This window comes from Arachis hypogaea, chromosome 10 (genome assembly GCF_003086295.3).
Source record: "Arachis hypogaea cultivar Tifrunner chromosome 10, arahy.Tifrunner.gnm2.J5K5, whole genome shotgun sequence".
NCBI lineage: Eukaryota > Viridiplantae > Streptophyta > Magnoliopsida > Fabales > Fabaceae > Arachis > Arachis hypogaea.
The window spans coordinates 78,563,928-78,587,230 of record NC_092045.1 but is presented as its reverse complement, the minus strand read 5'-3'; the positions used below and the strand labels follow the sequence as shown (position 1 = coordinate 78,587,230).

The following is a 23,303-nucleotide window of genomic DNA, read 5'->3' as shown; positions in this document are numbered from 1 at the left end:
AAGAAGGAGTAAACACAGAGGAAGGAGGTGAATGGGAGCAAGCCAACTATGTTGGTAACTCACCAAGGCAAAATCATGATCCATACTCCAAAACTTACAATCCAAGATGGAAGAACCACCCCAACTTTAGGTGGGGAAACCAACAAGAACAAAGCCAAGACCAGACACGTCAAAATCACAATCTTAACAACCATGCTGTCCACCAACATTCATCACAAAGATCATATCAACAACCACCTAACCACACTCCTCAACATCCATATCAAAACCAGCATGATCATCCTCACTCTTATAACCCAAACCCACCATCATACTCTGAGGATAGACTCTCTAGAATTGAAACCTTACTTGAAGGTTTATGCAAGGAAGTCAAAGATAGCAAGGCATTTCAAGAAGAAGTGAGATCTAATATGCAAAATCAAGATGCGGCCATCAAGAAACTCGAGGCACAAATCGGTTACCTGTTCAAGCAAATCCCTAGCCAAACCAACTGCCGTAACATTAATCCAAACCCAAGGGAGGAATGCCAAGCCATCACCCTCAGAAGTGGGAAGAAATTGAAGGAGACTTCCAAGATACCATCAGCGAAGAATTCAGACAAAAGGGAAATAGAACAAAAAGAAGATCAAGTCATCCCTCATAATACACATCGAGAAGAAGAAGTGCTGAGATCATATCCTCCAAAAGCCCCATATCCTCAGCAATTGAAGAAGAAGGAAGATGATAGCCAGTTTTCAAGATTTTTGGAAATCTTCAAAAGGTTACAAATCAACATACCCTTTGCAGAAGCAATAGAGCAAATGCCGCTTTATGCTAAGTTCTTGAAAGAGTTGATGACTAAAAAGAGAAGCTGGAGAAACAACGAGACTGTGGTGTTAATCGAAGAATGTAGTGCCATCATTCAGCACAAGTTACCCCAAAAATTGAAGGATCCAGGGAGCTTCCAAATCCCTTGTATCATAGGGAAGATCACAGTGGAGAAGGCCTTGTGCGATCTAGGAGCCAGCATAAATCTGATGTCTTCAGCAATGATGAAAAGAATGAAGATTGAGGAAGTCAAACCAACAAGGATGGCCCTACAATTGGCAGACCGATCATTCAAATTTCCCCAGGGAATAGTGGAGGATTTGTTGGTAAAGGTGGGAGATTTTATTTTTCCAGCAGACTTTGTAGTGCTAGACATGGAGGAGGAAGCTAAAGCATCCTTCATTTTGGGAAGGCCATTCTTAGCTACTACCGGAGCCATTATTGACGTCTAGAAGGGTGAACTTACTCTTAGATTGCATGATGAGAAGATGATATTCAATGTGTTCAAGGCCATGAGTTACCCACAAGACTCATTAGGAGAGTGTATGAGGTTGGATTCAGTGGAAGCTATATTACAAGAAACTCTGGAGGAGGAAGAAATTGAGGAGCTAATAGAAGAAGATGAATCAACATTGAGCGAAGAGGTAGCAACAGCTGAGGTTCATGACCAGGGAACACTAGAAGGAAAGAATGAAGAGAAAGAAGCACCCAAACTTGAACTAAAGGAATTGCCACCAACCCTCAAATATGCATACCTAGGAGAAAATAGAAGCTTTCCAGTAATCATAAACTCAGCTCTCAACCAAGAACAAGAGGAGGAATTACTCCAAGTGTTGCAAAAGCATAAGGATGCTATTGGGTGGACTCTAGCTGACTTGAAGGGGATTAGTTTAGCCATATGCATGCACAAGATACTGCTAGAAGATGATTCTAAACCTTCCATTCAACCCCAAAGGAGATTAAATCCAGCCATTAAAGAGGTAGTGCAGAAGGAAGTCATGAAGCTGTGGCAAGCAGGGGTAATCTACCCAATCTCTGACAGCCCATGGATGAGTCCTGTTCAAGTAGTTCCGAAGAAAGGAGGAATCACAGTGGTGCCTAATGAAAGGAATGAGCTCATACCTACAAGAACTGTCACGGGATAGAGAATGTGCATTGACTACAGAAAACTCAACGCATCCACGAGAAAAGATCACTTCCCACTCTGCTTTATGGATCAGATGCTGGAAAGACTTGCAGGACATACTTACTACTGCTTCCTAGATGGTTATTCAGGATATAACCAAATAGTGGTTGATCCAAGAGATCAGGAAAAAACATCATTTACCTGCCCATATGGAGTGTTTGCTTACAGGCGCATGCCATTTGGGCTATGCAATGCGCCTGCAACCTTTCAGCATGCATGCTTTCTATCTTCTCAGATATAGTAGAAAAGTTTATAGAAGTCTTCATGGACAACTTTTAAGTGTTTGGGGATTCATTCCCTGATTGCCTGAATAACCTCGGCTTAGTATTAAAACGATGCCAAGAAACCAACTTGGTCCTGAACTGGGAAAAATGTCACTTCATGGTGACAGAAGGAATAGTTCTCGGTCATAAGGTTTCTAAACAAGGCATTGAGGTGGACAGAGCTAAAGTGGAAGTAATTGAAAGATTACCTCCACCTAGCGATGTCAAGGCAATTAGAAGCTTTCTCGGGCATGCTGGCTTTTACAGAAGATTTATAAAAGACTTTTTAAAAATAGCCAAGCCCCTGAGTAATCTTCTTATGTCAGACACCCCATTTGTATTTGACCAAGGATGCATGCTAGCATTTGAAAATTTAAAAAAGAAACTATCCTCAGCCCCTATCATTGCCCCCACCTGATTGAAACCTGTCATTTGAGCTTATGTGTGACCCATCAGACTTTGCAGTGGGAGCAGTGTTAGGGCAGAGAAAAAATAATTTGGTGCATGTCATATACTATGCCAGCAAAGTCCTTAATGACACCCAAAAAATTACACTACCACTGAAAAGGAATTGCTGGCAGTGGTTTTTGCATTTGACAAGTTTAGATCATACCTTATTGGATCTAAAGTAATTGATTTCACTGATCACACAGCACTTAAGTATCTGTTTCCTAAGCAGGATTCAAAACCAAGATTGATAAGGTGGATTTTGTTGTTGCAGTTAATATTGAAATCAGAGACAAGAAGGGAGTGGAGAATAAAGTGGCAGATCATCTGTCTAGAATCCCTTGTGAGAAAAGAAGCACACACGAAACAAGTGTAAATGAGTTCTTTCCATATGAACAATTAATGTTAGTTCACAAGGCACCCTGGTTTGCAGACATTGCAAATTTCAAGGCAACTGGAGATCTACCCCCCAGGAATCAACAGACATCAAAGAAGAAAACTCATTAATGATGCTAAGTATTTCGTGTGGGATGAGCCATATCTTTTCAAGAAGTGTTCAGATAGGATTCTTAGAAGGTGCGTTTCAGAAGAAGAAGGACGAGAAGTCCTGTGGAATTGCCATGGCTCTTGCTATGGGGGTCACTTCGGAGGAGAAAGGACTGCAGCCAAGGTATTGCAGTGTGGGTTCTTCTGGCCCACTCTTTTCAAGGATGCAAAAGAGCTAGTGAGGGGCTGCAATGAGTGCCAAAGGGCTGGGAACCTACCCAAGAAAAATGAAATGCCACAAAACTTCATCCTAGAGCTCGAATTATTTGATGTGTGGGAAATTGATTTCATGGGACCCTTTCCAACTTCCTATTCAAACAAATACATCCTAGTAGCAGTAGATTATGTATCTAAGTGGGTGGAAGCTATTGCAACCCCAACAAATGACAACAAGGTGGTCATGAACTTTCTTAGGAAAAAGATCTTTAGCCGATTTGGAGTCCCACGAGCCCTTATCAGTGATGGAGGAACCATTTTTGTAATAGACCCCTAGAAGCCCTCCTCATGAGATATGGGGTGAAACATAAGGTTGCTACACCTTATCACCCCCAAACAAGCGGGCAAACTGAGATATCCAACAGAGAGTTAAAGAGGATCTTAGAAAAGACTGTGGGAGCATCCAAAAAAGACTGGTCAAAAAAATTGGATGACGCTCTTTGGGCATACAGAACAGCCTTCAAAACACCAATAGGAATGTCCCCATATCAACTGGTATATGGAAAAGCATGTCATTTACCTCTGGAGTTGGAGCACAAAGCCTTTTGGGCTCTCAAATTGCTGAACCTTGATAGCATTGCTGCTGGTGAGAAAAGAATTTTGCAGTTGCAAGAACTGGAGGAATTTAGGTCTCAAGCCTATGAAAACACCAAGATCTATAAGGAAAAAGCAAAGAGGAGGCATGACCTCAAACTGGCTCCAAGGAACTTCGAAGAAGGGCAACAAGTACTCCTCTACAACTCCAAACTGAGGCTGTTCCCTGGAAAACTCAAATCAAGGTGGTCAGGACCTTTTCTTGTCACAAAAGTCTCACCTTATGGACACATAGAGATCATGGAGGAAGATTCAAAGAGGACGTTCACAGTGAATGGACAAAGACTTAAACACTACCTAGGCAACACAGGGGAGGGCCCCAAACTGAAGTACCATCTCAACTATATCCGTATTTATAGAAGCTTTAATTTTCGTGCTTATCCTAGTTGTTGGTTCAGTTTATGCATGGCGAAAAGGGGCATTAGAATAGTCTTAATTCTTGAATATTTAGATAATAAAAAAAACATTTAGACAGTTATGAATTCCATTGAGTTTCCCTTACTTGATCGAACAACCCAAAATTCAGTTATTTCAACTACATTAAATGATCTTTCAAATTGGTCAAGACTATCCAGTTTACCTTTTTGGCCGGTTGTGGGCGAGGAGGGATTCGAACCCCCGACACCGTGGTTCATAGCCACGTGCTCTAATCCTCTGAGCTACAGGCCCCATCCCGTCTCCACTGGATCTGTTTCCCGGAGTACCCTAAAACTAAAAAAAGGGAACCTTCCCTCTCCCCAGCCATTTCATTTCGGCTTAAGAAGATGTGAAAGCGCCTCTCTCTCTCTCTCTATAAGAACGGTGCGTTCCGAGGTGTGAAGTGGGCGAGAAGGGATTTCATAATTGGGGTTTTGAATAAGACGACCTTTTTCATTTTGAATTCTTGTAAGGAAGCAACTGTCGAGCTAGCGACATTAAAAAAAGTGCTTTGTTGGGAGGCAACCTAACCAAAGGTAATTTTCTCTTCCTAATAGTTTAATAAAAGGGTGAAGTGGCTTCTCTATATTGCAAGGAGCTAAGTTTGGTATTCCACACCATAGCAATCCAAAGGTGAATGTGTGATTCTAAGCTGGTACTCCATCAAGGAGTGTGTTAAGGAGCACATTTGAACCCTTGGATTGACTAGTTACTAGCTCCAACCAATCAGGAAACCACCTAACAATAGTTTACTATCTGTTTTGTAGTCAATTGCTCAATAAAAACACATGAGGTTCCTTGCATGAATTTAATCTATTTCAGTAGGAAGGAAACTAAGTTTGGTGTTCACACACCAATTGAATTCCAAGAACTTTTAAGTATACATGCAGGCTAATGAGATCTCAACTGTTTGGGAGGACAAACAACTTCCACTCAAATTCTCTCAAGAATTCAATCAATCTCTTAAAACATCTACATCCAGAAGGCAGGAAGGATGCTGACGGAAAAGAAATAAGATATCAATAAGAGGTTGTATTGCACTAAACTCTGCTGCATTATAATGTTTAGAGTGGAAGTAGGAGTTCTCCCTTGTTCTCTACCTTTTCAAGCTTTAAATAAGAAAAATCATGTATGAAATAGAACATGCTTCCATAGTAGTTTAGAATTTTCAATTCTGCATTTAAGTTTCATTGTTGTTAAGTCTATGATTACTAGTCTAGTGTCCCTGGTTTTCAAATTCATCTTGCTTACTTGTATGTTTGTCCCTTAAACCAAATGAAAAGAAATGTTATGAAAAACAAGAGTGGAGTTATTTTGTGAAGTAAATTCTATATGTTTGTGTTAGGAAGATTAGTAAGCTAAGTTGGTTCACCAAACAAGGAAAGAAGGCAACTATCTACCCTGAATCCTATGCTTGAAACACATCCTTTGAGACTAACTAAATAAATAAGATCCCAATAAGAAACAATGCTAGGCACCAAGGGTTTAAGATGGAGGCATGTGTCTGTGATATTCATGTATAGGGGATTTACTTGGATGAATAAGCTCTCAGGAGTGCCTTATCACTTGGTAACTTGGGTTAACTAACTCGAGATTATCAGCTGAAAGTCCACTATCAAGAGTAACCCTTGCTACAGAACACTTAGTAACCCAAAGAGGTGCTGGACACCAAGGTCTCAAGAAAGAAAAATAACAAACCATGTGCCTGTGGTGTGTATGTATGAGGGAAAGAGACTTGAGGAAGTAAGTCCTTAGGGGTGTCTCAACACCTAGCACCTTGAACCAACTAATTCGGGAGTGTTGACTGAAAGCTTATCATAAAGAGTCGCCCTCTTACAGAGCACTTAGCCAAAGGAAGAATGCAATAAATCTTGAGAAAACAAAAGAATGAAAGATCAATAACTAGGAAGTCTCAAGGGATGTAAGTAAGCAAGTGTTCAAGGTATGATAAAGGTCTGAAACCTGGTAAAGGAATGAACCTAAGTTGCTATGCATGAAACTCCATAAAACTAAGGATTTAACTTCTACAATAATGATTCATTCCTCTTGCCTTTTCATTCATCATTCATGTTTCAGTACTTGCTTCGGGACAAGCAAGCTTTAAGTTTGGTGTTGTGATGCCAGGGCATTTAGGCCAGTTTCACTAACATTTTCTTTTCTGTTTTAGTGTAGTTTCATGTATTTTCTTAGAAAATAAGCAAGTTTTAGGTAAAAGAACACTTACATCTTGATTTAGACAAATATTGTGAATTTTACATTATTTTCATGAGAAGTATGCAAAGATTGAATGTTAATATGGATGATGCATGATTTCATGAATTGGATTAGAGCTTTGATGCACTTTATTTGTGTAATTTCAGGACAAAGGAAGCAAGGAAGAGCCACATTAGCATCCACGTTGACCTAGTTAACGTAGGTACTAACGTGGAATGGGGATAAGCCTACAGCGTTAATGAGAAAAGTGAACACCAGTAACGCCCTCGAAGCCATCATGAGCCACGTTAATTGCCACGTTAACTACATTAACGTGGTAGTTAACGTGGAGACAAAAAAAGACTCCTACGTTAGTGGTAATTGTGATCACCACTAATGCTCCAAGATGTGGTAATGAACCATGTTAAGAGCCACGTTAATTAAGTTAACGTGGACTATAACGTGGAAGAAAGGAACAATGCCAACGTTAGTGACACTCACCTTTGTCACTAACGTTGGACCAAGCTTGCATTGCCCACGTTAGTGGTCATGTTGAGACCACTAACGTGAAAGTTAACGTGGAGTGAAATTGATGAGCCAACTTTAGTGACACTCACCTTTGTCACTAACGTTGGGATGGCATTCATAACCACGTTAAGAGCCACGTTAACTTAGTTAACGTGAGCTCTAACGTGAAGACTAGGGGCACAAGACAACATTATTGGGAAAGGTAAGTCCCAATAACGCTTGCGAAGATGAGACATAACCACGTTAAGAGCCACGTTAACTTAGTTAACATGAGCTCTAACGTGGGGGGGGCTAGGGGCACAATGCAACATTATTGGGAAAGGTGAGTCCTAATAACGCTTGCGAAGGTTTGTAAGGCAACATTAGTGGCCACGTTAGTGCCACTAACGTTGGAGTTAACGTGGGCCATATGAGGGGAATGTTAGTGAGAAAAGTGATTGCCACTAACGTTCTTGAACCCATAATGTCACTCAACGTTAACGCCACTAACGTCCCAAGCCAAAGTCCATGCTTACAAAAATTTTTATCTTATCTTTTTATCTTTTATCTTATCTTTTTCAAAAATTTTATCTTTTTCAAAATTTGATTTCAAATCTTTTTCCATCAACTAACTAACTTTTTGTTTGTTTCTTATCTTTTTCAAAACCACCTAACTACTTTTCCCTCTCTAATTTTCGAAAATTCTCCCTCTCTTTTTCAAAAATTCTTTTTGTTTTAAATTTTAATTTTAATTATATTTTGTCTTTGATTTTCGAAAATTACTAACCTCTTTTTCAAAAATTATTTTCGAAATCTTCCTTCTCTTTTCTTCTTCTATTTAATTATTTAAATACTAACACTTCTCTTCACCTCTCTTCATCCAAAAATCCGAATCCCCATCTTCATTCTTCTACCCCCTTCTTCTTCTACTAACATAAAGGAATCTCTATACTGTGACATAGAGGATTCCTCTTTCTTTTCTTGTTTTCTTCTCTTTCATATGAGCAGGAACAGAGAAAAAGGCACTCTTGTTGAAGTTGATCCAGAACCTGAAAGGACTCTGAAGAGAAAATTAAGAGAAGCTAAATTAAATTATTCTAAAGGTAACCTTTCAGAAATTTTCGAACAAGAGAAGGAGATGGCAGCCGAAAATAATAATAATAATAATGCAAGGAGAATGCTTGGTGACTTCACAAAGCCAACGTCCAAGTTTGATGGAAGAAGCATCTCCATTCCTGCCATTAGAGCCAATAACTTTGAGCTTAAGCCTCAACTAGTTGCATTAATGCAACAAAACTGCAAGTTTTATGGACTTCCATCTGAAGATCCTTATCAGTTTTTAACTGAGTTCTTGCAGATCTGTGAGACTGTAAAGACGAATGGAGTTGATCCTGAAGTCTACAGACTCATGCTTTTCCCTTTTGCTGTAAGAGACAGAGCTAGAATATGGTTGGATTCACAACCTAAGGATAGCCTGGACTCCTGGGATAAGCTGGTCACTGCCTTCTTGGATAAATTTTTCCTCCTCAAAAGCTGAGCAAGCTGAGAGTGGATGTTCAAACCTTCAAACAAAAAGATGGTGAATCCCTCTATGAAGCTTGGGAAAGATACAAGCAGCTGACCAAAAGATGTCCATCTGACATGTTTTCAGAATGGACCCTATTAGATATATTCTATTATGGTCTCTCTGAATTTTCGAAAATGTTATTGGACCATTCTGCAGGTGGATCTATTCACCTGAAGAAAACGCCTGAAGAGGCTCAAGAACTCATTGATATGGTTGCAAACAACCAGTTCATGTATACCTCTGAGAGGAATTCCGTGAATAATGGGATACCTCAGAAGAAAGGAGTTCTTGAAATTGATGCTCTGAATGCCATATTGGCTCAGAACAAAATGTTGACTCAACAGGTCAACATAATCTCTCAAAATCTGAATGGATTGCAACATGCATCCAACAGTACTAGAGAGGTAGCTTCTGAAGAAGCTTATGATCCTGAGAACCCTGCCATGGCAGAAGTTAATTACATGGGTGAACCTTATGGAAACACCTATAACCCATCATGGAGAAATCACCCAAATTTCTCCTGGAAGGATCAACAAAAGCCTCAACAAGGCTTTAACAATGGTGGACGCAACAGGCTGAGCAATAGTAAGCCATATCCATCATCTTCTCAGCAACAGACAGAGAGTTCAGAACAAAACACTTCTAATTTAGCCAATATTGTCTCTGATCTGTCAAAGGCCACTTTCAGTTTCATGAATGAAACAAGATCCTCCATTAGAAATCTAGAGGCACAAGTGGGTCAGCTGAGTAAGAAAGTCATTGAAACTCCTCCCAGTATTCTCCCAAGCAATACAGAAGAGAATCCAAAAGGAGAGTGCAAGGCCATTGATTTGATCAAAGTGGCCGAATGCACTAGGGAGGAGGAGGACGAAAATCCTAGTGAGGAAGACCTCCTGGGACGTCCTTCAAGCAAGAAGGAGTTTCCTATTAAGGATCCAGAGGAATCTGAGGCTCATCTAGAGACCATAGAGATTCCATTAAATCTCCTTCTGCCATTCATGAGCTCTGAAGACTATTCTTCCTCTGAAGAGGATGAAGATGTGACTGGAGAGCAAGTTGCTCAATATTTAGGAGCTATCATGAAACTGAATGCCAAGCTGTTTGGTAATGAGACTTGGGAAAGTGAACCTCCCTTGCTCATTAGTGAACTAGATACTTGGATTCAGAAAACTCTACCTCAAAAGAAACAAGATCCTGGCAAGTTCTTAATACCTTGTACCATTGGCACCATGAGCTTTGAAAAAGCTCTATGTGATCTGGGGTCAGGGATAAATCTTATGCCACTCTCTGTAATGGAGAAGTTAGGGATCATTGAGGTACAACCTGCCTTGTTCTCATTGCAATTGGCAGATAAGTCATTGAGACAAGCTTATGGAATAGTAGAGGACGTGCTAGTAAAGGTTGAAGGCCTTTACATCCCTGCTGATTTTATAATCCTAGACACTAGGAAGGAAGATGATGAATGCATCATCCTAGGAAGACCTTTCCTAGCCACAGCAGGAGCTGTGATAGATGTCAACAGAGGAGAATTAGTCCTTCAATTGAATGGGGACTACCTTGTGTTTAAAGCACATGGCCATCCCTCTGTGACAAAAGAGAGTAAGCAGGAAGAGCTTCTCTCAGTTCAAAGTCAAGAAGAGCCCACACAGTCAAACTCTAAGTTTGGTGTTGTGAGGCCACAACCAAACTCTAAGTTTGGTGTTCAGACCCCATATCCAAACTCTAAGTTTGGTGTTGGGACTACACTAACATTGACCTGATCACCTTGTGGCTCCATGAGAGCCACTGTCAAGCTATTGACATTAAAGAAGCGCTTGTTGGGAGGCAACCCAATTTTATTTATCTAATTTTTATTTTATTTTGTTCTATTGTTATTTTGTGTTTTATTAGGTACATGATCATGAGGAGTCACGAAAAAATAAAAAAAAATTAAAAACAGAGTCAAAAAACAGAAGAAAAAAATTTTTCACCCTGGAGGTAGCGCAGACTGGCGTTCAACGCCAGTAAGATGCATCTGGCTGGCGTTCAACGCCAGAACAGAGCACCATTCTGGCGCTAAACGTCAGAAACAAGCAACATCCTGGCGCTGAACGCTAGGAATGTGCCTGGAGGAGACAAGTTGGCGTTAAACGCCAGCAACAAGCATGAAACTGGCGTTCAACGCCAGAAACATGCATTACATGGGCGTTGAACGCCCAGAACGTGCACCAATGGGCGTTTGAACGCCAGAATGATGCACGAAGGCAATTTACATGCCTATATGGTGAAGGAATGGTATTTCTTTTCACCTCAGGATCTGTGGACCCCACAGGATCCCCACCTACCATATTCCCACCTTTTCTTTCAATCCTAATCACACTCTCCTAATCCAAATCTCATTTCACCCTTTCCCATATCACACTTCCCAAAAACCTTCACCAATCACCTCAATCCACTCTTCCCCATAAACCCCACCTACCTTCATACAATTCAAATTCAATTTCCCACCCATTCCCACCCAAAATGGCCGAACACCCACCCTCCCCTATCCCTATAAATACCCTTCCATTCTCCTTCATTTTCACACAACACAACCCCTTCTTCTCCCCCATAACCGAAACTACTTCTTTCCCTCTCTACCATATTCTCTTTTTCTTCTTCTTCTTTTCTTTTCTTTTTTGCTCGAGGGCGAGCAATATTTTAAGTTTGGTGTGGTAAAAGCATAAGCTTTTTGTTTTTCCATTACCATCAATGGCACCTAAGGCCGGAGTATCCTCTAGAAAAGGGAAAGGGAAGACAAAAGCTTCCACCTCCGAGTCATGGGAGATGGAAAGATTCATCTCCAAGAGCCATCAAGACCACTTCTATGATGTTGTGGCAAAGAAGAAGGTGATCCCCGAGGTCCCTTTCAAGCTCAAAAAGAATGAGTATCCGGAAATCCGACATGAAATCCAAAGAAGAGGTTGGGAAGTCATAACCAACCCCATGCAACAAGTTGGAATATTGATGGTTCAAGAGTTCTATGCCAATGCATGGATCACTAGGAACCATGATCAAAGTATGAACTCGAATCCAAATAACTATCTCACAATGGTTCGGGGGAAATACTTAAATTTTAGTCCGGAAAATGTGAGGTTGGCGTTTCACTTGCCTATGATGCAAGGAGATGAACGCCCCTACACTAGAAGGGTCAACTTTAATCAAAGGTTGGACTAAGTCCTAATGGACATATGTGTGGAAGGAGCTCAGTGGAGAATAGACTCCAAAGGCAAGCCAGTTCAACTAAGAAGATTGGATCTCAAGCCTGTGGCTAGAGGATGGTTGGAGTTCATCCAAAGATCCATCATTCCTACTAGCAACCGATCTGAAGTTACTGTGGATCGGGCCATCATGATCCATAGCATCATGATTGGAGAGGAAGTAGAAGTTCATGAGGTCATCTCCAATGAACTCTACAAAATAGCCGATAAGTCCTCCACCATGGCAAGGCTAGCTTTTCCTCACCTTATTTGCCATCTGTGCTACTCAGCTGGAGTCATCATAGAAGGAGATACCCCCATTGAAGAAGACAAGCCCATCACCAAGAAAAGGATGGAGCAAGCAAGAGAAGCTCCTCACGGCCCTCAAGAAGTGCATGAGGAAGCTCATCATCAACAAATTCCTGAGATGCCTCAAGGAATGCACTTTCCTCCCAACAACTATTGGGAGCAACTCAATACCTCCTTAGAAGATTTGAGCCATAATGTTGAACAATTAAGGGTGGAACATCATGAACACTCCATCATTCTCCAAGAAATAAGAGAAGATCAAAGAGCAATGAGGGAGGAGCAACAAAGGCAAGGAAGGGACATAGAAGAGCTTAAGAACATCATTGGTCCTTCAAGAAGAAGACGCCACTAAAGGTGGATTCATTCCTTGTTCTTTATTTCTTTCTGTTTTCGGTTTTTAGTAATGTGTTTATCTATGTTTTGTGTCTTTATTTCATGATCATTAGTATGTAACCATGCCTTAAAGCTATGAATAAAATCCATTAATCCTTCACCTCTCTTAAATGAAAAATGTTTTTAAATCAAAAGAACAAGAAGTACATGAATTTCGAATTTATCCTTGAATTTAATTTAATTATATTGATGTGGTGACAATACTTTTTGTTTTCTGAATGAATGATTGAACAGTGCATATGTCTTTTGATATTGTTGTTTATGAGTGTTAAAATTGTTGGCTCTTGAAAGAATGATGAACAAAGAGAAATGTTATTGATGATCTGAAAAATCATGAAATTGATTCTTGAAGCAAGAAAAAGCAGTGAAAAAGGAAGCTTGCGAAAAAAAAATATAGAAAGAAAAAGAAGGAGCAATAGAAAAAGCCAATAGCCCTTAAAACCAAAAGGCAAGGGTAAAAAGGATCCAAGGCTTTGAGCATCAATGGATAGGAGGGCCCAAGGAAATAAAATCCAGGCCTAAGCGGCTAAATCAAGCTGTCCCTAACCATGTGCTTGTGTCATGAAGGTCCAAGTGAAAAGCTTGAGACTAAGTGGTTAAAGTCATGATCCAAGGCAAAAGAGTGTGCTTAAGAGCTCTGGACACCACTAACTGGGGACTCTAGCAAAGCTGAGTCACAATCTGAAAAGGTTCACCCAGTTATGTGTCTGTGGCATTTATGTATCCGGTGGTAATACTGGAAAACAAAGTGCTTAGGGCCACGGCCAAGACTCATAAGTAGCTGTGTTCAAGAATCAACATGCTTAACTAGGAAAGTCAATAACACTATCCGAAATTCTGAGTTCCCAGAGACGCCAATCACTCTGAACTTCAAAGGAAAAAGTGAGATGCCAAAACTATTCAGAAGCAAAAAGCTACAAGTCCCGCTCATCTAATTAAATTAATATTCATTGATATTCTGGAATTTATAGTATATTCTCTTCTTTTATCCTATTTGATTTTCAGTTGCTTGGGGACAAGCAACAATTTAAGTTTGGTGTTGTGATGAGCGGATAATTTATACGCTTTTTGGCATTGTTTTTAGGTAGTTTTTAGTGAGTTTGAGCTACTTTTAGGGATGTTTTCATTAGTTTTTATGTTAAATTCACATTTCTGGACTTTACTATGAGTTTGTGTGTTTTTCTGTGATTTCAGGTAATTTCTGGCTGAAATTGAGGGACTTGAGCAAAACTCTGAAGAAGGCTGACAAAAGGACTGCTGATGCTGTTGGAATCTGACCTCCCTGCACTCGAAATAGATTTTCTGGAGCTACAGAAATCCAATTGGCGCGCTCTCAACGGCGTTGGAAAGTAGACATCCAGAGCTTTCCAGCAATATATAATAGTCCATACTTTATTCGAAGATTGACGATGTAACTTGGCGTTGAACGCCAAGTTCATGCTGCTGTCTGGAGTTAAACGCCAGAAAAACGTCATGATCCGGAGTTGAACGCCCAAAACACGTCATAACTCGGAGTTCAACTCCAAGAGAAGCCTCAGCTCGTGGATTGATCAAGCTCAGCCCAAGCATACACCAAGTGGGCCCCGGAAGTGGATTTATGCATCAATTACTTACTCATGTAAACCCTAGGAGCTAGTTTAATATAAATAGAACATTTATCTATTGTATTAGATATCTTTTGACAGTTTAATCTCTTGAATATTCGGTCACTTGATCATGGAGAGGGCTGGCCATTCGGCCATGCCTGAACCTCTTTCACTTATGTATCTTCAACGGTGGAGTTTCTGCACACCATAGATTAAGGGTGTGGAGCTCTGCTGTACCTCAAGTATTAATGCAATTCTATTTTCTTTTATTCAAATCTCTCTTATTCTTATTCCAAGATATTCATTCGCACCCAAGAACATGATGAGTGTAATGATGAAAGTGACGATCATTATCATTCTCACTTATGAACGCACGTGATTGACAACCACTTCCGTTCTACAGGCAACCGAGCTTGAATGTATATCTCTTAGATTCCCCAACAGAATCTTCGTGGTATAAGCTAGATAGATGGCGGCATTTATGAGGATCCGGAAAGTCTCACCTTGTCTGTGGTATTCCGAGTAGGATCCTGGGAATCCGGAAAGTCTCACCTTGTCTGTGGTATTCTGAGTAGGATTCCGGTAATGAATGACTGTGACGTGCTTCAAACTTGCAAGTGCTGGGCGTTAGTGACAGACGCAAAAGGATCAAGGGATTCTATTCCAGTAGGCGCAGGAACCAACCAGTGATTAGCCATGCTGTGACAGAGTGCGTGAGCGTAGTTTTCACTGCAAGGATGGGATGTAGCCATCAACCATGGGTGATGCCTCCAGACGATTAGCCGTGCGAGTGACAGCCGCATAGGATCATTTTTCCGAGAGGATTGAAAGTAGCCACCGCTGATGGTGAACCCCTATACACAGCTTGCCATGGAAAGGAGTAAGAAGGATTGAGTTGAAGCAGTGGGAGAGCAGGCGTCCTTGAGCCATACAATATCTCTATTCGCTTATCTGAAATTCCCACCAATGAATCTGCATGAGTATTCTATCCCTTTTATTATTTATTTTCTTATTTCTATTTTCAAAACCCATAAACCAATTTAATCTGCCTAACTGAGATTTACAAGGTGACCATAGCTTGCTTCATACCAACAATCTCTGTGGGATCGACCCTTACTCACGTAAGGTTTATTACTTGGACGACCCAGTACACTTGCTGGTTAGTTGAACGGAGTTGTGAGCTTCTCTAACAGTGCCTGAAATTCTTTTATCACAATTTCATCCACCAATCACTTTCTCTCTGCAACTAAAGCTGAGCCCACTGAAGATTTCCAACTGCTTCAACTTAAGATCAAAGTCCCATATCCAAGACTTGCAGAATTGACTAGAAGACCAAGAAGAGTAGTATATATAGGAGTAGTTTTGAACTAGAAAAGGGATTGGCACATTGGAGAAAACTACACTCTATATATTTTTACTTTTCTGAAACTTCTAGAGTTAGAATGTATCTTTCCTCTTCTTCATTTCCATTTTCCAGAGCTATGAACAACTAAACCCCCTTCATTGGGTTAGGGAGCTCTGTTATAATTTGATGGATCAATCATAGTTTTCATTATTCTTCTTCTTTCTTTTCTCTTGATCTTACTAGAAAGCTTTTGAACTTCATCTAATTGGATTGTTATCTTGGGAAAGAAACTCTCCATAATTGGATCTCCTCTGAGCCTTGGAAAAGGGATGAGGAGATCATGCTAGAAATACTTTCTCATGTTGGACCAAATTGGGGTTTGGATGGGTATTGTGACATTTAACCTTACCAACACTTTGATTTGGAAATACATATGGTATAATCAGTGACCATACCTCATCTCTTCTCATGAGAAATTAAATCAAAGAATTGGACAATTGTTCAAGTTTAGAGAGATTGGATTGCCAAGGAATTGGGATTCAATCACTTAAGATTGCCAAGGAGATCAATGAATGCATTGATTGAAGAAGAGATGAGAATGAACTTGATCCGGAGAATGCAATACCTCTTGAACCTAATGATTTTCCCATTTCTGATCTTACCCATTCTCTTTATTTTCTGTTATTTACTTTCATGCTAATCACTCTAATTCCCCATTTAAGATTCTGCACTTTATTTTCTGTCATTTACTTTCCCGCCATTTAATTCTCTTCAATTCACCATCCACTTTCTGCTTAGCTCAACTAGAGCATTCTTCCAATTAAAATTGCTTGACCAATCAATCCCTGTGGGATTTGACCTCACTCTATTGTGAGTTTTTACTTGACGATAATTCGGTATACTTGCCGAGGGAGATTTGTTGAGAGACAAATTCCCATGCATCAGAGAAGATGCTGTCGAAATTTTATAAAAATTAGAGATTTTATTTATATGATTATTTAAAAAGATTTAGATTTAAAGGTTATATGGTTTGATTTTGAGTTATTAAAAAAATGAGTATGTTTTAAGTTCGATTCATTTAGAAAAGAATGAATTATGTTTTGAATTGGAACTATTGATGGACGGAATGGGAGGTGTGATAATGAAGGATAAGGATTGAATATGATTTATGTATGATGATGAATGAGATGTGATTGAGAATGATGTGGATGTTGATGAATTATAATTAAATTATTTATATGGCTTATGAATTTGAATTGATCTGAGATACGAGATTCCCTGAATAAAGTACCGTGGCTTGCCACCACATGTACCAGGTTGAAAGCTCGATACTCTGTTGATCCTACGACGTAAGTGTGACCGGGCACTATAAATTCCCGGGAATGTAACCCCCATTGATGAGCAATATTGATTATTTGATAAAAAGTTATGCGTAGACTCTTGGGGATGCACGTCGGGGTACAGTCTAAGTATTTTCAGACTTGTCGGGTTGGCTGGATAACTAAAAGATGAGCCTCATCAGCCATAGGACAGGCATGCATTATATGCATATTACTTGAATTCCTTACTTGTACTTTAATTGGGTGTGCCTAAATGTACTTGCCATGTTAAATGTATATTTGTTACCTGCAGTATTTGTAACCTGCTTGTGCTTGCCTTTATCTGTTTAAATGTCTGTGAAATGCATGATGGAGTGGGAGCTATGGAGGAATGGCAATATGAGACTTAGATGTAAGATTAAACTAAGTTAGGTTTAGGTACTCTTAGAAAACCACATTTTATGACTTCTGTTTAATACTTTAAGCTCTATAATCTGAGTGTTGGCGTTCTAGGATTGCCTTTGCATTCCCAAGGCCTTATATATTATGTGTGTGGCACGTTTACCATACTGAGAACCTCCGGTTCTCATTCCATACTATGTTGTTGTTTTTCAGATGCAGGTCGAGAGGCATCTCGTTAGGCGTCTGGACTCTTGAAGCGGAGTGGTTACTGGGTTTTATATATATATATATATAGCTTTCTCTCCACATAACTTATTCTTTTTCATCCTCCTAGAGTGTATGGAGAGGCAGGATTTTGTTTATGTACTTTTGGGTTTTGGATATGTATATATATGTATATATATGTGTACATTCTCCGGCCAGTCTTGACTTCACAGGCTGAGTTAGGAGCTCGTTATTTTGTATCTTTGACTCTCTGTTCCTGTTTTAGGTTACTTTACACTTGACAGTTGTAGCTTTCTTAGCACGCAAGTTAACTCGTTTTTCGAGCGTTGCACTTTTATTTCGTGATTTTTATTTCCTATATTCTTCAAGACTCCTAACATATTATAATTCTTCTGTTATTATATATATACATTTTATTTTAGAGGTTGTAATACCACATCACCTCTATTTTACGACTTAAGCGTAAAGCTCTGTATGGTAGGGTGTTACAAATAAACTTAGAATAATAATAATAATAATAATAATAATAATAATAATAATAATAATAATAATAATAATAATAATAATAATAATAATAATAATAAGTTAATAATTAACTCAAGAAATAAACAAATTAAGATTAACTCAGACAATTAACAATAATCAACTAATTAACTCAAAAAATAATTAACTCAGATAATAATAAACTTAGAAAATTAATAACAATAAACAATAAGCCAACACTTAACTCAAAAAATAAACAAGTTAAGATTAACTCAGATAATATAATTAACAACAATCAACTAATTAACTCAGAAAATAATTAACTCAAACAACACTAGAACAAAAATTAGAACAGTGCAATTAATGATCTTACACTTATAGATTCATTCGGATAAGCAACACCATGTCATATTGCTCCTTAGCTTCAGTGTCGCCAATTTTTTCAACTGAATTGATGTCAAACTACATAATTATCACAAAATTTGAAATAAAATCATAAAAATAGAATTAAAAATCAGAATAATAAATACAGAATTATCAAAACAAAATTCAAAATCAGAATCATAAATAAAATTTTAAACACAGAATCATCAAAACAGAATTAAAAAATTCTAAATCAAAACAGAAATAAAAACTCTTAATCTAAACTAATATATGAACCAAATCTAAAAAACAATTAAATCTTTAGTACAAATATTCTAATTGCAAATTTTTTAATACATAATAAATTAAAATTAGATAAATTAGGGTTTAGGGTTTAACTATCCAAAATTAATTAGTGAGTTACCTGGAGACAGTGCCGGCGTAGAGGACTTTTTTGGCGTGGTAGCAGCAAAGACAGCGAGTGTCGGTGACGGTGACCAACCGGCAGGGCTGCATTAGGCTTTTTTTAATAAATTGAAAAAAAATTAATAAGAAGAAGGAGGAGGACAACATACTTGGAGGGAGGAAGGAGGTAGCTCCGACAACACAGGGAGCAGCGGTGGTAGTAGTAGCGGGAGCGATGAAAACAATGATGATAAAAGTGACCAACGCGACGTAAGGAGTCCACACAGTCTTTAAATATTGTTGGTGGTGGTCAACAATGGTGGAAGAGTGGCCGTAAGTGATTTGTAAAGAGAGAGGGAAGGGGGAAAGTAATTTAAAAATAACGGAAAGAAAAAGATTCGCAATTCAAATTTAAAATAATAGTATCATTGATTTATTGGCAAATAAATCTAAGGATAATACTTTACAAATGATCAAATTGCAAAACGTTACCGTCGGATTAAAGGAAGACCCAGAATAAAGACAAGACATGATGATTCAATGCTCACAACATTCTTGGCTTGATTTTCTACTTTTGCTTTTAAATAACTCTGACTTAGACTAAAAAACAGAAAAATTCTACCGTGCTGAAGGAAAAATTTTTCTTCATGTGCTAAAGGGGCGTGGCATTAGAAAAGCGGTAACACATGTCAGTGTTATTTTCATATTTTAAAAAATTTTGTGTTAAAAAGTAAAATGGATATAATATGTTAACATCATAAATATTTATTATATTAGTTTAATTTACTTTTAATGATGATAATTTATTTATTGGGGTTTATTGGTTTTAAAAAGTTTTGGCAACTTAGGATTTTTTTGTGAATATTATCCAACAAGTAAGATCATAGGAATTACTCCATAAAATAATAAATTAAAACAACAATAATAACACCAATAATATCCTTTCAAATTAATAATAATAATAATAATTTAATTTTTATTTAAAACTATATTTTTGTTATATATATTCTCATATTTAACTTATATAATAATAAATATATTTTTTACTTTTAAAGCAGAAACGAATCTAAAAATTTAATAAAAAATAAGTTAAAAAGTAAAATATTATATAATTAAATATAATATTATATATTTAGTAATATATATAATCATAATTAATATTTTTTAATTAAAAAATATTAATAAGTGTTTGTTATATAAAAAATTATCTTAATTCTTATAATTTTTTTATTTTGGATTCAATAAAATATAAAAAATTATCTATTTTTTAGTTTATTTTGTTGAATATTATTGTAACAATAAGTTATATTTTTATGTTTCATATCATAAATAAATATGTTATAAAATAATATAAATAAATTATTCTAATAACTTTGTTATATGAATTTAAAACATATTTTTAAATAAAATATAATTGTTTTAATGAAGTTACTTAATATGTTATAATTTTAATATCATGAGAAAAATAAATAAAATTTAAAATAATTTACTTTCATGCATGTACTATAATATGTAAAAAAATTTTAGTTATTATAAATATTAAAATATTTTTATATGATAATAAGTGTGAAAATTAAGAGAAAAAATATTTAAAAAGAGAAAAAAAAGTTTAAATTTAAAAAATTTTAGAAATTTATTTAATCAAAAAATGATTGAAAATAATATTTATCTCAATTTAAGGATTATTACTTGCTTTTGAGTTTAATAATTTAATTATTTATTTAAGATTATTACTTACTCTATTTTTCAAATAAAATTATATAATATATAATAATTTTAAATATTTAAAATTGTTAATTTTGTTCAAAAGAATTATGCTTGCTCTCTTTTAAATTTGTCTCTGCTTTAAAAAAAATTATTCAAAACTAATGAATAATGTTATTTTTACTCTGTTTCTTTTTATTTTTGAGTTTATATTTTTTTATAAAATTAGATGAAAATCTATTGAACAATTAAAATTTTTTCTGCAACATTTTGGTTTTGTTAAATATAATTTTTTTTAAATACGTTTCATCTAATTTAATAAAACCAAAATTTTTCAGCACAAATTTTAATTATCCAATAAACTTTCATCTACTAATTTTATGAAAAAATATAAAATCAAAAATAAAAAATATATATAATAAAAATAATACTAATAATTAATTTTGAATATTTTTTAAAATTAAAAATATCTTTATTTTTATTATTATACAAATTAAATATGAGAATATATATATAAATTTTGGCAAAAAAAAAAGATTTGGGTGGTGATATCCTAACTCTTTCTTGTTGTTAGGCATTATTATTATTATTATTATTATTATTATTATTATTATTATTATTATTATTATTATTATTATTATTATTATTATTATTTTAAAAAGATATTATTGTTGTTATTATTATTATTTTAGTTTATTATTTCATGGACTAATTTCTACCTACTAGATAATATTCACACAAAATTTAAAGTTGAACGCTTTACAAAACCAATAAAGCCCAACAAATAAATTATCATCCTTAAAAATAAATTGATCTAATATAATTAACATTCATAATCTTGACATATACTGTTTTAATACAAAAATTATCTATCAATATAAAAAATACGCGTCACCTTTGTTCTAGTGCCACACCTCTTCAGCACATGAGGAAAATTTTTTCCTTCAGCACAATAGCATTACCCTAGAAAAAATCATGTTAACTCAGCTACAGCAATTTATTCAGGTATACTATTTAGTATTGAATATTGAACCCCAAATATGAATATAATATGGCACGGGTGTATGTAAGGTGCTTTTTGGTCTCTAGAGTCTGATATTCCCATCATCATATATCCATAAGTTGTCAGAGCCCACGTGCATTATGCTCCACAGCCATTGCAGCCCACTCTCCATCCAAGTACTAACCTGATTCAACCCTAACACCTTTCCCTTTCCCTTTCCCATTCCGATCTAACCACCTTTTCCTATACGTACATAGCTACATATATCTATATCTAGCTAGTTTATTTCGGACTATAACTACGCACTTCTATATTCATGCTGCCTAGTTCGTAACCCTAAGGCTAAGGTACGGAGAACAATCATAAAAGAAATATATAGTTCCTAAGGAAGACAAGCAGTGAGAGAACAAACAGAGATATGCTAAGATTATGTTGGATTATTATTTGAGCTTTATAAACACTAACAAAAATATTCCAAAGATAATAGACAATCATTCTAAAGTAATTTAAAGTTTTTTATTTTATATTTTTAATTATTATTAGAATAATTATATTTTTAATTATTATTAGTATAAATGATCCAATAACTCTAATCTAGGTAGAACTAATATAATGTGGATGTTTTGAGCTCATCATTAGTATATTCACCAATCTCCATTATTCAAATTAAATAATGTCAAGTGCAAGAGTGAATTAAGATGATTGATTATTTAGCATCGGTTAACAAGTTTAATTACTTGGAGGATGAAGCATTGGAGGCAGCTGAAGAAGGCAAGGTATGTAGTGGTCCAGTAAATATAACTATATACTTATATAGTGAACTGAGCAACAGATAGTTAAAATGTGGCGAATGAAAATGACTATGTAGTAAGAAGCTAACAGCAAGCAAATGAAATGGAAGCAGGGAGTGGGGAGAGAAGAGGATAATAAAAAACACAAAAGAACACTCCCATAATAAAAGGCGTACGAGATGGAAATGTCATAATGCAAAAGCATCAACTTTGGGGGAGAGATGCAGAATTGAAGGACAGGGTGTAGTGATCAGTGAATTGTATATAATAGAAAAATGGTGTTTATATTATTATTATTATTATTATTATTATTATTTACAGTATAATGATTCCATGGTGGCCGGGAATTCAAAGCAGCACTGCAGAAGCAGCCAGACCATCTATGTATGGACCACAAAATTGAACCTCTCTCATCGTGCGTTATTCATTTTCTATCTTGTATAATAAGATTCTGAGATTTATTTTCCACATGTCATCAATATAATGTTGACTACTCTACACCCAATGTTTGTACAAGTTTTTTTTCTTTTAAAAAAATAGAGGGGACCGAATGGTTAAATGTTATTTCGTTCAAGATATCACATATCATTTTATGAATTCATCATACGCATATCAGTATAGGAAACTAGAGTCCCTTCTAGATTCTTGTACACTCAATCTCCATTTATAAGTCACCAAAAATATTATTAGCCTCATCTGAGTTCACTTTTCAGTAAACACTAAATAGTAGAAAATTAACTGTGAAACCTGCCACTTGCATACCATTTTTAGTTTTTTACAAATCAAATGTGTGACATAAAGCTCTGTCCAAAAAACTCTCACTTGTATTGGGCTTCACGATATATTCCTATTTACTTTGAATTGTGATAAAACATCAAGCCCAACCAAAAACTTATAGTGCATGTATACCAAAAATAAACACTCATAGTGCATGTTGCATAATGATCATTATTTATGCGAAATTTGAGATTCTCAAAAAGATATAAATATTTGTGTGGAACTGTGAATACATAT

At 36.5% G+C, this 23,303-nt stretch overlaps 1 non-coding gene across 1 annotated transcript; it reads right to left on the bottom strand.

The window, feature by feature from the left end:
- Positions 1–4,654: 4,654 nt before the first annotated feature.
- Positions 4,655–4,728, bottom strand: TRNAH-AUG (transfer RNA histidin (anticodon AUG)). The gene has a single exon. It is a non-coding gene; the product is annotated as a tRNA-His (tRNA).
- Between the last annotated feature and the right edge of the window lie 18,575 nt (positions 4,729–23,303).